Source organism: Nicotiana tabacum, chromosome 1, assembly GCF_000715075.1.
Source record: "Nicotiana tabacum cultivar K326 chromosome 1, ASM71507v2, whole genome shotgun sequence".
Lineage (NCBI taxonomy): Eukaryota > Viridiplantae > Streptophyta > Magnoliopsida > Solanales > Solanaceae > Nicotiana > Nicotiana tabacum.
In genome coordinates this window covers 148,434,409-148,449,196 of record NC_134080.1, presented here as the reverse complement: position 1 = coordinate 148,449,196, position 14,788 = coordinate 148,434,409, and positions in this window count along the sequence as shown.

The window sequence follows — 14,788 nt, the reverse complement described above, 5'->3', positions numbered from 1 at the left end:
GGAAGCTTAAGTTGGAAATGTTGATCGAGGTTTGACTTTTGTGAAAACAAATCTGGAATAGTATTTTGATAGTTCCAATAGGTTCGTATGATAATTTTGGACTTAGGCTTATATGCGGAATTGGATTAGGAGATTCCTAGGGTGAGTTGGCTCTTTTCGTCGAAGGTTGGCAATTTGGAAGTTTAGAAATTTCTTAAGTTTGACCATAGGTTGACTTTGTGGTTATCCGGTTTTTAGTTTTAGGACTTGCAATAGGTCCGTTTAGTCATATGGGACTGGTGTGCAAAGTTTGATGTCATTCCGAATTAGTTTGATAGGAACTAGACGCCTGGTTGTGATTTTAGCGGTTCTTGAGTTTCATTATAAATTCTATGTGTTTTTGTATCCGATTCGTGGTTCCGGATGTTATCTTGGTGTTTTGAGATAGAGAGTGAGTTCGTATGATATTTTTTGACTTGTGTGACTGTTTGGCGTTGAGCCCTGGGGGCTCGGGCGAGTTTCAGACACATTTTGGAGTAATTTGAGTGAGTTTTAGATTTGCTGGTTCTGGCTGCTGCAGGTCTCGCAAATAGAAATCATGTTCGCATTTGAGAATCTTGCATTTGAGAGGTGGTCAACGCATTTGTGAGGTTGGCTAGTCATGATATGTGTGAACGATGTGTACACGAGGTGACGAGTGTGTAAGTATGTGTGATTTATGACTAAATTTGACCTGAGGTTGCTCTTATCGTTTTGTTTTTATTGAGAGGTCTCTGCTCTACGTGTATTCACTTTGGATAATTACTTGAGTTTATGCTCCATGTTTGAGATCACGTTTTAGTATTGTATTTCTTAAATTGGCCAAGTTGGGCGTTTATGAGCTTGTTGCATTTTGGGTTAGCTGAATTCATGTTTATATGTTGAACACTGATCCATATTCCCTTATTGCTTTGTCCTTGTGCACTACATTGGCAGATCGTGAGATTGTGTCTTGATGACAATTGCGGCATGTTGTGTAGTTACTATTATAACACATGTAGACTTGTTGGGATGATTATTTGGGTGTTGGCACAAGGTTTTGGTCGTGCTATTGTTATTATTGATGTTGCACATGTGGCGAGACAAGGCGGGCTATACCGGATTTCCACATGTGGCAAGACAAGGTGGGATGATTTGTTAATATGCGTGTGACGAGATAAGACAAACATTTATTTTATCGTTGCGCATGCGGTGAGACAAGGGTGACAATTTGGGGGATGATATGTGATAGCCTAGGGGCATTTTCTTGATGATGTTTGTATGGTGGTGAAGAAGGGGTATTCTTGTTTGTGCTTCTGATTTCCTTATATGTGTCATGCATTTCTACGTGAGCTTGTATGATTTTTAATGTGACAATCTATGCCTCTGTAATTACTTGATGATTTGGTTGCCAGGATGGATTTACCTTTGTGGAGTTGTTATCTCATGTTTGGTTGTGTTGTTACATTGCTAGCGTAATTGAATAAAGTAAAAAAGAAAATGTGTGATCATGCCTTACTATGTTTGATTCTTGAAAAGTCCTCTTAAACTTGTTACTTGGCAATTGATAAAACATTGGATTATGATATGACGCGAGGTCTTTGTTGTGGGGGTATGACTTATGTTGTGGCACGTGGTCTTTGTCGTGCGAGGATGATTGACAATATGGGCATGAGGTTCCATATTTGTGCGATTCTATTTGATGACTTATTGTTGAAATTAAGCCTTATTTGCACTAAATTGTCATCACTTGTTCTGATGAAATTACAGTTATGCCTTTTGTTATTCAACTTGTTGTCGGTCTTTGATATTTTGCACAGGTTATTTGACTAGTGAGTGTCTTGACTTGAACCTCGTCACTACTCCATCGAGGTTAGTCTTAATATTTACTGGGTACCAACTGTAGTGTACTCATGCTATGCTTCTGCACATTCTTTGTGCAGATCCAGGAACCACAGATTGCGCTGGTCACTAGAGAGTGGTGTCGAGCTGTTGGAGACTTCAAGTTATGCCTGTTGTTTTGTTCGCAGGCCTCGGAGTCCCCATTCTATTTCTTTTTCCATTGTTTATGTCCTCCAAACAGAGATGTATTTTTGAGACTTCGTATACACTCTATATAGAGCTTATGACACAGTATTACCGAGTTTTGCAAAGTTACTTATTGTATTTTTGTTTAGCAGTTTTATTATATTTCACAATTGTTATTAAATTCTAAAGTTGTTATATTCTGATTGACAATGCAATGTGATAGGCTTACCTAATCTTAGGAACTAAGTGCCATCATGGCCCCTACGGTGAGATTTTGGGTCGTGACATGTTATGCCTTGAATTGATGTATGACTATTTGAGTTTCCTTACCCACTAAAGACTATGAAATGACTTTTGCTTATTCGGACAAGATGATTATTTGCTGATGTATTGCATGTTAGGTCCGTAGTCATACATGCATTTAAGGATACATCCTATAAAGGGGTCATCCCTCATATACATGCAAACACCTTGTGAATGGTTACTTTTCAGTCTATGTGCATTATATATGCTTATCTCCCATTCATATACATACATTCCTACATATGATTATCGGATATGGAATGAGGTTGTGGCACGAGGTATTTGGCATGCAGATATTGTGGTATTGTTATTGATGTGGCGCGAGGTCTTTGTCGTACGAATATTGTGGTATTGTTATTGATGTAGCACGAGGTCTTTGTCGTGTGGATATTGTAATATTGTTATTAATGCGGCATGAGGTTTTTGTCATGCGAATATTGTGATGTTGTTATTGATGTAGTACTAGGTCTTTGTCATGTAGTGCATAAGGTCTTATACCGTGTAACGTGTGGATATGGATACATCCCTTTGGGATCGCCCTCTCATATTTCTCTCTTGATGGTGTACACGCAGGTTATGAGAAATCGATGGGTTTCGGGTTAATTGTGATGTTTAATCCTATGTGAGGAGTTAGCTTTACACATGCATATCATCCACATATACTAGTTGATGCATTTTACATATGTATGAGACTTGTTAATGAGTTGTTAGACACTTAGAAGTGTATTTGATTGATGTAAAAAGAGAGTTATCATCATGCATTGATATGTTGGACCCATGTAAGGCTTCATAAACACAATATTGAAAAATTATACGAAATTGGGTCATTGATATGTACATGCACTCTGTCATGTATGAGCATTTGAGCACACACTTCTTGGTATTTGTCTCTTTATGTGCGGAGTTGGTGTAAGTTGTATTTGCGTGATCTGTTCAATTGGCAATCTTGCTCATTATCTTTATCCCAGTTATGCGCCTTTATTTTTGGTTTTCGTTATTTTGTTGCTGCTCATTTGGATACTTCTATGTATTATACATGTTATTGAGTTGCACAAGTTATACAAAGTGAGTATCCGTTTTTACTTAAAAGCCTCGCCACAACTTTACCGAGGTTAGTCAAGATACTTACTGAGTATATGAGGTCGATTGTAATCATACTATACTCTTGTACCTTGCATGCAGATCTTTGAGCTGAGCTATTGTAGATGACGAAGACTAGCATTGGAGATGTACCTGCGTTTAAGATAAACATTATCACTTATTCTTGGTAGTGTAGGATTTGTACTTCTGTTTGTTTATATTCAACCAGATATTGTATTTATTATTTGTACCAGCTTTGTAAATCTGAATCTTAGTGGCTTATGACTTGTACTACCAGTCCTTGGGATAGCTGTATTGAATTCTTTTGCAATCTTTAATATTATTGTTGATGATTTCTCATTAAAGTTGTAACTTATACTATTTGTCTTACCTAGCGGGTTGGGTTAGGTGGCATCACGACTTGGTGAGATTTTGGGTCGTGACATATATAATGCAAGAATTATACAATCCAAAAATAGAACCAACTCGGATGGAGAGTGATAGGTTATATGTGTATCTCTGTTATGTTTTGATGATCTAACAAACTTACTGTTAAGAACCAGATGAGGAACCTGTTACACATCCTCAAGAACTTAAGATCAACAAATTTCCAGTTGGGGACACAATTCAACTCTTCAGAGTCAAAGGAATAACATAAGGAATAGCTGAGGGAACAAGTCCCTACCAGTTCCCGAGGTGACTGTACAAGTTAACTCCCCCAACTGTAAAGTTGCTGCCTGCACAGCTACAATGCAACAATTAACTTTATGGGGATTGCGGAACAGCAGAAGGAACAGCTGAGGGAACAGGTCCCTACCAGTTCCCGAGGTCACTGTACAAGTCAACTCCCCCAGCTGTAAAGTTGCTGCCTGCATACGTTACAGTGCAGAAACAATGCAACAGTTCTTTATGGGGAATGCCCTTCACCTAACATGCTTGCATCATCCAAGTGATGCCACAAATGAGATATTAACATCAAGCAAACATAAAACAAATCACTTGCACATTCAAGAACTTATCTAGCATTCTCTCCAGTGTGTGTCCACCTTGCAAGTGATTCTCAAAGGCATCAAGAACAAAGAACAACATAGCAACGAACCAGTTCCCTATATTGATTTATTATATGTCCTTAGTTGTGTTGTATCTTTGTTGAAGTTCTTACTTGTAATTCCTACTTAGCTTACTTAGAAGCATTGTGTAGGAAACTCTTTGTAAATCATAAACCCTTGTGTTTGTGTCTTGGCTAGAGTTAGTCGAGTTGTGAAGTCTTTGTAATAGAGTTATTACAAAGTGTCTTGTAATAGTATTGTTACAAGTTAGTGAGTGATTAAGTCTTTGTAATAGAGTTATTACAAAGTGGCTTATAATAGTGTAGTTACATGTTAGCGAGGGACTAAGAGGTTAGCTCCTAGGTTACAATAGGTTGTAATCTAAAGATTGCTCAGTAGTGAAGTTGAAATCCTACAAGAGTCGGTCATGGTTTTTAATCCCGTTGAGCTGGGAATTTTCTACGTAAAATTCCTCTATGTCATTTACTTACTGCAGTCTTGCGTGTGTTCTGTTGAACCTGATAGAGAATTTGGTTCTCTATAGAGTTTGGTGGACCCTTAAATTTTATCAGTTGGTATCAGAACAGTTTCTTTCTAAAAGGTTAACACCTACAAAGGATCTACATGGATGCTCCACCAAACTTTGAGGAAAGTCAATCAATCGACAGACCACCAAGATTTCAGAAAATGGTTCGTAGAAATGAAGGCATTCCCATGAAGGGCAGCTTTAGCAGAAACACTAAAGAATACGATTGTTGTCACAAGTGCAAAAAGCCTGGACATTTCATCAAAGATTGTCCTCTCCACAGTTAGGACCATTACAAACACAATGCTGACAAGATGGTTAAGAGGAACCCGGTCCCCGACAGAAAGTTCAAGAAAAGAGATGTCGTTGATAATATTGTAAAGCAAGCTCTGAATGCCTGGGGAGATTCCTCTAGGGAATCTGAGGGTGATGATGAACAGGCAGACACATCCATGATGGCCGGTGAAAGCAATGCTGTAAAATATGATTCCATATTTGCATTGATGGCAAAATCTCATGAGGATGAAGAAGATGATGATGATGAGGTAAACTTCTTAGATGTTTAAGGAAATCTAAAGTATTATTCTCTGAAAAAACTTATGTATTTGGAAAATATTTTAATTGATGCGTATCATAGTCTTATAAATGATAAAGATGCCTTAACTGTGGAACTGTGAGAAGCAGAACAATCGAGAGAAGATCTAGTAGTTGTGGTGGTAGACGTAGAGGAAACCATTGAGAGTCTGAAGAAAGAAAAAGATACCTTAACGGAAAAAAATTGCAAACATAGGACATGAGAGAGATGATATAGTGGTTGTTGTGGTCAATCTAAAAGAGACCATTGAGTGTCTTAGAAAGGAGAAATAGGTTTTAACTAAGGAGGTTGCGAACATTGAGCATGAGAGAGATGACCTATTAGTGGTGGTTGTAGACCTAAAGGAAACAACTAAGGAACTAAAAAGGGAAAGTAGGTCTCGGAACACTCAAAAGGAAAGGAAGTTGTAAGTGAAGCACACCTTAGGATTGAAGATAAGTTAAAATTAGTGTAATCTAGTCTGTGTACAGAGCTTGAGAAAAACAGACAACTTCAAAAAGACCTAGGAAAAGTGAAGAGTGACATAGAAAAATCACTTAAGTGGACCTGGTCCTCTGATACTATCACTACCATGTATACAAACAGTGGGGGAAACAGTTAGGAAATCGTGTTCCAAAGGGAAAAGACTCCCTACAACCCTCATAGTAAGTATGTCACTGCACCTTACAATTGGCTTTGCACTCACTATGGCAATACCGGGCACTTGTAAGCCAGAGTCCAATATCAATAGAAAAACAAAGTTTTTGCTGAAAATATAACTACTGCTAGGGAACCTGGTCCTTCACATAAAAATGTATAACACCTTCTTGGACCAAAAGAGCCCTAATTCACCCATTTCCTCATTACAAGAGATCAAAACTTGTTTGGGTTCCTAAATCTAACCCTTGATTTACTTGTGTAGGGAATAGTGAAAGGGAGCGGCCAACAATGATACATAGATAGCAGTTGCTCGAAGCACGAGACTAAATATACAAATGATTTTCTTTCACTAAAGGCCTGCGAGGAGGGAGTGTGTCCTTTGGAAATGGAGATAAGGGATATATTCTGTGAGTTGGAAGGATCGGAAAGTCTCTTTCCAACTCTATTGAAAATGCGTACTACGTGAAGGGGTTGAAGTATAGCTTGCTGAGTATTTCCCAAATCTATGACAAGGGTAAAAAAAGTAGAATTTGTATATAAAATATGCACAGTCACAAATCTTGTGACTGGTGAAGTGATGTTAGTGGCCAAAAGATACAAAAACATCTATGTTCCTAACTTTGAGTCCTTGCAAAATGGGGATCTTAGATGTCTGAGTGTTGTTGATGATAATGTTGAGCTATGGCACAGAAGGCTAGGTCATGCAAGTTTCACGCTGCTAAACAAATTGGTCAAGAAGGACCTAGTTCGTGGTCTGCCCAAGTCAAGATTCAAGAATCACAGGGTATGTGATGCATATGTAAAAGGAAAGCAAGTCAAATCATCTTTCAAGCCCAAAAAGAAAGTTAGCATCTCAAGGCCACTTGATCTCCTCCATATGGATCTATATGGACCTATAAGGGTGCCAAGTAGAGGAGGAAAGAGGTACATATTTTTGTCATTGTGGATGACTACTCCATATTTACATGGAACTTGTTTCTAAGAACTAAAGATGAGACTCCAACCGACATAGAAGAACCTGGTCCCTCAATCACAATATCTGAAGTAGAAAATAGAGTTGTGGATGTTGTACATGGAACTCCAACTGCTGAGGTGAGGAACATGACACATGGATCAAATCCAGAAGAACCTGGATCCTCTCTTAATGAGATCCATGTGTCCAACTGGAAGCACAAGTGCTCACACCATCTTCAAAACATAATCACTCCTCTTGATTCAGGAATTCAAACCAGATCAAAGGCAAGAAACTCACTTGCCTTCTCAGCCATTTTCTCTCAAATAGAGCCCAAGAATATCAAGGAAGCATTGAAAGATGCAGAATTGATTGCAGCTACACAAGAAGAGCTCCATCAATATGAGAGGAACAATGTGTGGAACCTGGTTCCACGACCTGCTGACAGAACTATTATAGGAACCATGTGGGTATTCAGAAACAAACTTGATAAGTTTGGAAGCACGTTTTTAAACTCGACAAAGCTTTATATGGGTTAAAGAAGGCTCCCCGTGCTTGGCATGAAAGGTTGTCAAAATTCCTTCAAGTGGCTTTATAAGAGGGAAAATTGACAACACTCTTTTTCTAAAGAAACGAGGAAGGAACCTGCTAATTGTGCAGATCTATGTTGATGACATCATCTTTGGAGCAACATTGACTCTCTATGTGAAGAATTTGCAAAACTCATGGGAAGTGAGTTTGAAATGAGCATGATGGGTGAATTGAATTTCTTCTTGGGTTTACAAGTGAAGGAAACTCCCAAGGGGACAATGACAAGTCAACAGAAATACATCAAGGAGCTGCTGAAGATATTTGACAGATAAAAAATCATTGATACTCTCATTGCCACAGCTACTCGCCTGGACATGGATGAACCTGGCTCCTCTGTGAGTGCGGCCATGTATAGAGTTTTCAATCTAATCCAAAGGAATATCATCTGAAGGCAACCCTAAGATATCTCAAAGGGATGCACAATCTAGTTCTCTACTATCCCTCAGAAGATAACTTTGACTTAATAGTATATGCTGATGCTGACTATACTGTGTATCTGGTGGATAGGGAAAGCACCTCTAGCATGACACATTTTCTGGGTTCCTATCTAATCTCATGGGGTACAAAAAACTTGGTGGCACTCTCAACTGCATAAGCAGAATATATAGCAGTTGCTTCTTGCTGTGCTCAATTGCTATAGATCAAACAACAATTGAAAGACTTTGGAGTTCTCTCTAACTGTGTACCCCTCTTGTATGATAATACAAGTGAACATGGCAAAAAATCCAGTTCACCATAAGAGAACAAAGCACATTGATGTGCGTCATCACTTCCTCAGAGACAATGTTGAAAAAGGGCTCATTTGCATGAAATTTTGCAACACAAAGGGTCAGATTGCAGATATATTCACCAAAGCCTTGCGCATAGAACATTTTGAAATAAATCGCTTGGCACTGGGGTTGATAAAACCCAACTGAGAACTTGTTCCCTTGATGATTGTCTACAAAAGAGATGTACAGGCAAAATAGATAAAAAAGTGTTTTCTGGCACAGTCCGACTCATCTCTATACCGTTACAGGTAGACACGCATGACGATTACAGAGCAAATAAGCAACTAATGCATTGCACGTTGGTCAAAGGATGAGGCTTACATTTGCAAAAACTGTTGGGGAACCTGGTTCCCCTGACACAAGTTAGTAGTTCCTCTGTACTTTCATGCACAACTTTTAAACAACTGAAACAGTGCCACATCATCAATTGTCAGTTTCTTTTCTTTCCTGTTGTTTGAACCCAAACGTCTCGCCTCTTTATGAACCGACCTAACTACCCAAATTGCCACCCACCCCTAATCGGTTCCTTACCCCTATTAATAACCCCCCTCAGTCACTTTCATAACTATCCACATCAAAGAATTTGAGTCTGTTTTAAGGAAAAGTAAAAGGAAAAGAAGAAGAGGAAACTTGTGAAAGATGGAAAGGTTGTCAATAAAAAGGCAGTGCCTCCTGCACAAGTTGTGAATATTGATGATGAGGTCGAAGAGGAAACTGGTTCCTTGGTTCGTAAGTCCTCAAAGAACCCTTCTGTTCCAAAGGCCAAAATGGAGTCTTTTGTGGTTAGAAAGGAGTTGAGAAGGGTTGAGGGTGAAAAATCTGCTGAAAAAGAGAGTGACATGAGTGTGAGAAGTGTCGAGGGTGAAAAATCTAGTGACAATCTGGTTGAAGAGTCTAGTGAGAGTATCGTTGGGAAGTCCATTGACAAAGTGTCATCTGCTGAAAAAGGAAAGAGTGCACGAAAATCAATGAAAAGGAAGGCTGGTGCTAGTGAAGAACCTGGTTCCTCAAAGAAGGTTAAGGTTGATGTAACCCAAGGGTCTGGGAAGGAGAAATTGAAGAATCATAAAATGTTGTGGGGCCGTACATTTGCCCATGATATTCTGGATATGGCTGGCATGTGTCAATTTGCCGAAATTTGTGAATTTCAACAGTGGACACACCTGTTCACAGGTGACAATGCCAAAGTGTATGAGGAAGAGGTGCAGAGTTTTTATGCCGACTTATTTATAGTTAAGGACGATCATATTTGTATGATGGTAAACAATGTTGATTTTGTGATGGACTCTGCTGTGCTGGGATCTATTTTGGGAGTGCCTACTGAGGGTTTGTCTTCTTTTTAGGAAACCTTTTGTCTTCTTTTTAGGAAACCTTCTCTTCGAACTTTAGAAATGCTATCTTGAAGGATGCGGCAGTTCAACATAGGGAACGGGCATAGAAGAGGCCCTCCTTCCAGTGTACCAATTATTGTATGAAATAGTGAACAAGGTCTTGCTCCCTCGTGCTGAAGGTAAGGAATGTCATTCTTGAGGGTCAGCTAAGTCAGCTTCAAGGGTCACCTGGTTCTAGCAGATCTCGAAGCATAGAGGTTGCCCGTATGAACAAGGAAAATGCCGACCTTAGAAAATCGGTTGAGGACCTGAAGAAGAGACTTTTCATCGAGCAGGTGTCAGCTAATGCTCGAATGGACATCCTTCTTAGAACCCTTGCCTCTTCATCTGGGCCTTTCCCTTCCAGTGCTCCCTAAACATTGTCCCTTTCCCAATTGTCAAATTCTTAGTGTCTGTCATCTATTTTAGTTCTGATGATGTTTATGACTAGTACTTTTATTTTTGCTATTTTTATTTTGTGGATGTGTTTGGAAACAATGGAACTACTCCCTGCTTAAAAAAACCAGATATTAATGAAAGCCTCCTCCTTTTGTTGTATATGCATTGCTCTTATGTTTTGTTTTTAGTCATGTTTGTGTGCACATATGTGGCATGAATTAACTAAGCTGGACTTCTATTTGCTTAATGCTTGCTACTGATTTTTATTTATGATGCCAACAGGGGGAAAAATAATAGGGGGGAACAAGATGGGGAACAGATTCAGGGGGAATACAGGAATTGCGAATGATATTCTAGTTCTTAGGGGGAACTTGAATTATAATTTTATCATCATCAAAAAGGGGGAAATTGATAGGTTATATGCGTATCTCTGTTATGTTTTGATGATCTAACAAACTTACTGTTAAGAACCAGATAAGGAACTTGTTACACATCCTCAAGAAAGTCATTATGGTTCTTAAGGGGAACACTTCTAGAAATCCGGTAAATACCGACCAAAAAAACTGACCAACTTTAGTCGGTTATGGCCAACTACTGATCAAAACGCGAACAAATACGCTTGAATGGTATTTTGATGGTCGTTTTAATATACCGACCAAAGTTGGTCGGTTAATTAAATTCAAAAAAAAAAAATTACAAAAAAAAACCCGACCAAAGTTGGTCGGTATTTTAATTATGTAATCAAAAGATTTACCATTTGGGAATCGAACCGAGGTGTGTACTATGACTGGATACTATTCTACCACTAGACTATTGGTGCATTTTGTTTTAAGATTGTCTTATTTTTTATTTATACTCTTTAATTGTATTTTCGCATGAAAATAACCGACCAAAGTTGGTCGGTTTTATTAAAAAATAAAATCACAGACCAAAGTTGGTCGGTTTTAAAATGACCAGTCGAATTTACCGACCAAAGTTGGTCGTTTTTTTAATATTAATTTTATTTATTTTAATTGCAAAAACCAACCAAAGTTGGTCGGTTTCTTGAAAAATAAATTTCGCGGGACTCAAAAATAATTTCCCGCATTTTTGCGCCAAAGAAAACCAACCAAAGTTGGTCGGTTTTGTAAAAAAAAATTAAAAATTAAAATATTTTAAAAAACCGACCAAAGTTGGTCGATTTTTGCCGAATTTCTAGTAGTTAAACTTGAATTATAAGTTTGTCGTCATCAAAAAGAGGAAAATTGATAGGTTATATGTTTATCACTGTTATGTTATGATGATATAACAAACTTACTGTTAAGAACTAGATAAGGAACATGTTACACATTATCAAGAACTTAAGATCAACAAATTTCCAGTTGGGGACACAATTCAAATCTTCAGAGTCAAAGGAAACAGCAGAAAGAACAACTTAGGGAACAAGTCCCTACTAGTTCCCGAGGTGACTGTACAAGTCAACTTCCCCAACTGTAAAGTTACTGCCGGCACATCCTATAGTATAGAAACAGTGCAGCAGTTAACTTTATGGGGAATGTGGAATAGCAGAAGGAACAACTGAGGGAACAGGTCCCTACAAGTTCCCGAGGTGACTATACAAGTCAACTTCTCCAGCTGTAAAGTTGTTGCTGGCACACGCTACAGTGCAGAAACAGTGCAACAGTTAATTTTATAGGGAAAGCCCTTCACCTAACATGCTTGCATCATCCAAGTGATGTCACAAATGAGATATTAACATCAAGCAAAGGTAAACAAATCACTTGCACATTCAAAAACTTCTCTAGCATTCTCTCCAGTGTGTGTCCACCTTGCAAGTGATTCTTAAGGGCATCAAGAAAAAAGAACAACATAGCAACGGACCAGTTCCCTATATTGATTTAGTATATGTCCTTAGTTGTGTTGTATCTTTGTTGAAGTTCTTACTTGTAATTCCTACTTAGCTTACTTAGAAGCATTGTGTAGAAAATCCTTTGTTCATAAACCCTTGTGTTTGTGTCTTGGCTAGAGTTAGTCGAGTTGTGAAGTCTTTGTAATAAAGTTATTACAAAGTGACTTGTAATAGTGTTGTTACAAGTTAGTGAGTGATTAATTCTTTGTAATAGAGTTATTACGAAGTGGTTTGTAATAATGTAGTTACAAGTTAGTGAGGGATTAAGAGGTTAATTCCTAGGTTACAATAGGTTGTAATCTAATATTATGAAGTTGAAATCCTACAAGGGTAGGTCGTAGTTTTTAATCTTGTTGAGCTGGGAATTTTCCACGTAAAATTCCTCCGTGTCACTTACTTACTGCAGTGTGCATGTGTGCTGTTGAACCTGATAGAGAACCCGGTTCTCTAAAGTGTTTGGTGGACTCTTAAATTCTATTAGAGAGTTATTGTTATTTTCAGCCAATTGTATATAACCATTTAATACGAAAATTTTTAACGCACTACACATATATATTCATGCATCTTAAATAGCAGATTTCGATATGAAAAGAACTACTCATGAAATATACATATGTAATGCCATATTATTCACTCCAATAAATTAAAACAGACCCAACTCAGATGAAGAGTATAGTGTTAATGTAAGTCAAGTGAAAATCATTTTTTAATTGATCTAGTTCCATTTATCGAACATGTATACTCAGATGGAGAGTAGTTACATGATCACTTACTAGTATTTCACCTAGTGAGTTTATAATAACTTTATCCGATATAGAGGAAGACCTAAAGTCGACGCATAAATTTATTACTCACTTGAAATTAATAATGGAAGACCATAAAATTACAAAATTGATTCTATCATCACTTAATCATGGTTGCATATAATTACAAAATTGATTCAACGTGTAAACTCAGATGGAGAGTCAATACAAGAAATCAATAACTAGTAATTATACTTAGTAAGTTTATAATAGAAGAAAGACCTAAAGTTGACGCGTAAATTTATTATCTCACTATAAATATATAGTGGAGACTACAGGGCTTAATTCCTATCACAACCACAAAATTTTCTATGTTGATTAAGTTTCGCAATTCAAAAAATGCTCAAAACCCCATTTAAGAAGTCTTGAAATGCTAAAATTAAAGTTTTTTTATTGCATTACAGTGAGTATTGCTCACTATGTTATTTTCAATAGACCTACTAAATTTTAGATCAATTGAAGATCGTTAAAATCATGATCTCTAAAACTACAATCAAATTTGGGGAATTACTGTTTTAACCATTCTTTTAGAAATTAAAATATGACCTACATTCTTATCATATATCAGTTCATACAAATCAACATATGTCATCATGTTCCAGATTAGACATAAATAAAATGGCATCGAGAATGACTTTTCGTATTTAAATAACGCTTTAATCTGTCAAACCGCCAAAAAACTCATCTAAACGATCCCGAATCATCAAAATACAATGTGAATCTTTGCATAGCAGTTTTCTTAACTGATCAATTCCAATGAACCTACCAAAATTCAAGTCATTATGAGATCATTAAATTCACGATCGCCAAAAACTAGACCAAACATGAATAAATTATTTTTGGTGTATTTAAGGATTAACTCTATTTGATTTGTGTGCACGGTGAAATCGGAGGAACCAATTTCCTCGTCTTTATGATGCCCCACGAACATACTTCCCAAGGCTCGAGACTGGGGTCGAGTTTCGCCTTCGAGGGCTGTCGAGGCTCGGCCTCGGGGCAATGTGGACCAACGGCTATATTGAAAAAGAGGGGAGTTCCCAAGAGGTGCAGCTAGAGCCGATAAAGTCTGTCAGGCTAGACTGAGGCTAGTCTGAGCCCGCATCATGACATCAGCTAGTTGTCCCATCCCCCTTCTTTTCTTTGTAATCAATGCATTTTGTACTACGTTGGGATTCCCCTCCTATAAAAAGAGGGTCCTTATCATTTTGTAAACCTTGTTGTTTCAGTTGCTCCACACGAAATATACAAGAACATTCTATTTGCTCTCTAACATATTCTCTTGGTATTATTGCTTTCATTTATTATCTTCATATTTGTTCATCATTTATTGCTTATCATTGGCCATAAAGAGTCTCTGTTAATTTTTTTATAACTATTATCCGTATTTTGACCCCCCTCGATAGCTCCCTGCCAAGCTCCGAAATCAACCTCAAACTCTGGAATCGACCTCGAGACCGAGGCCCCGATAATTGGCTCAACGGTTTGATTATCGCCCTATCCTTAACTCTTATTTTATTTCTAAGTCTCACATACATAGCATCAACTTCTTAACAACTAGTATAAAAATAGATCATGTATTTTTAGAGTCCATAAACAAATTTAATTGTTAATTACCATTTTCACGACAAACAGTTTGGCGCCCATCGTGGGGCTAAAACTAATAGTGATTATTTTCTTGCTGGTTTCATCATGTAACACACGTTATCGTTCACACCTATTCTTGTCCAAGATCTTCAAATTTCAGGTTGAAATGCCTAACTTAGTAGATAGAGATGAAAAAAACTACCTGGAGAATCGG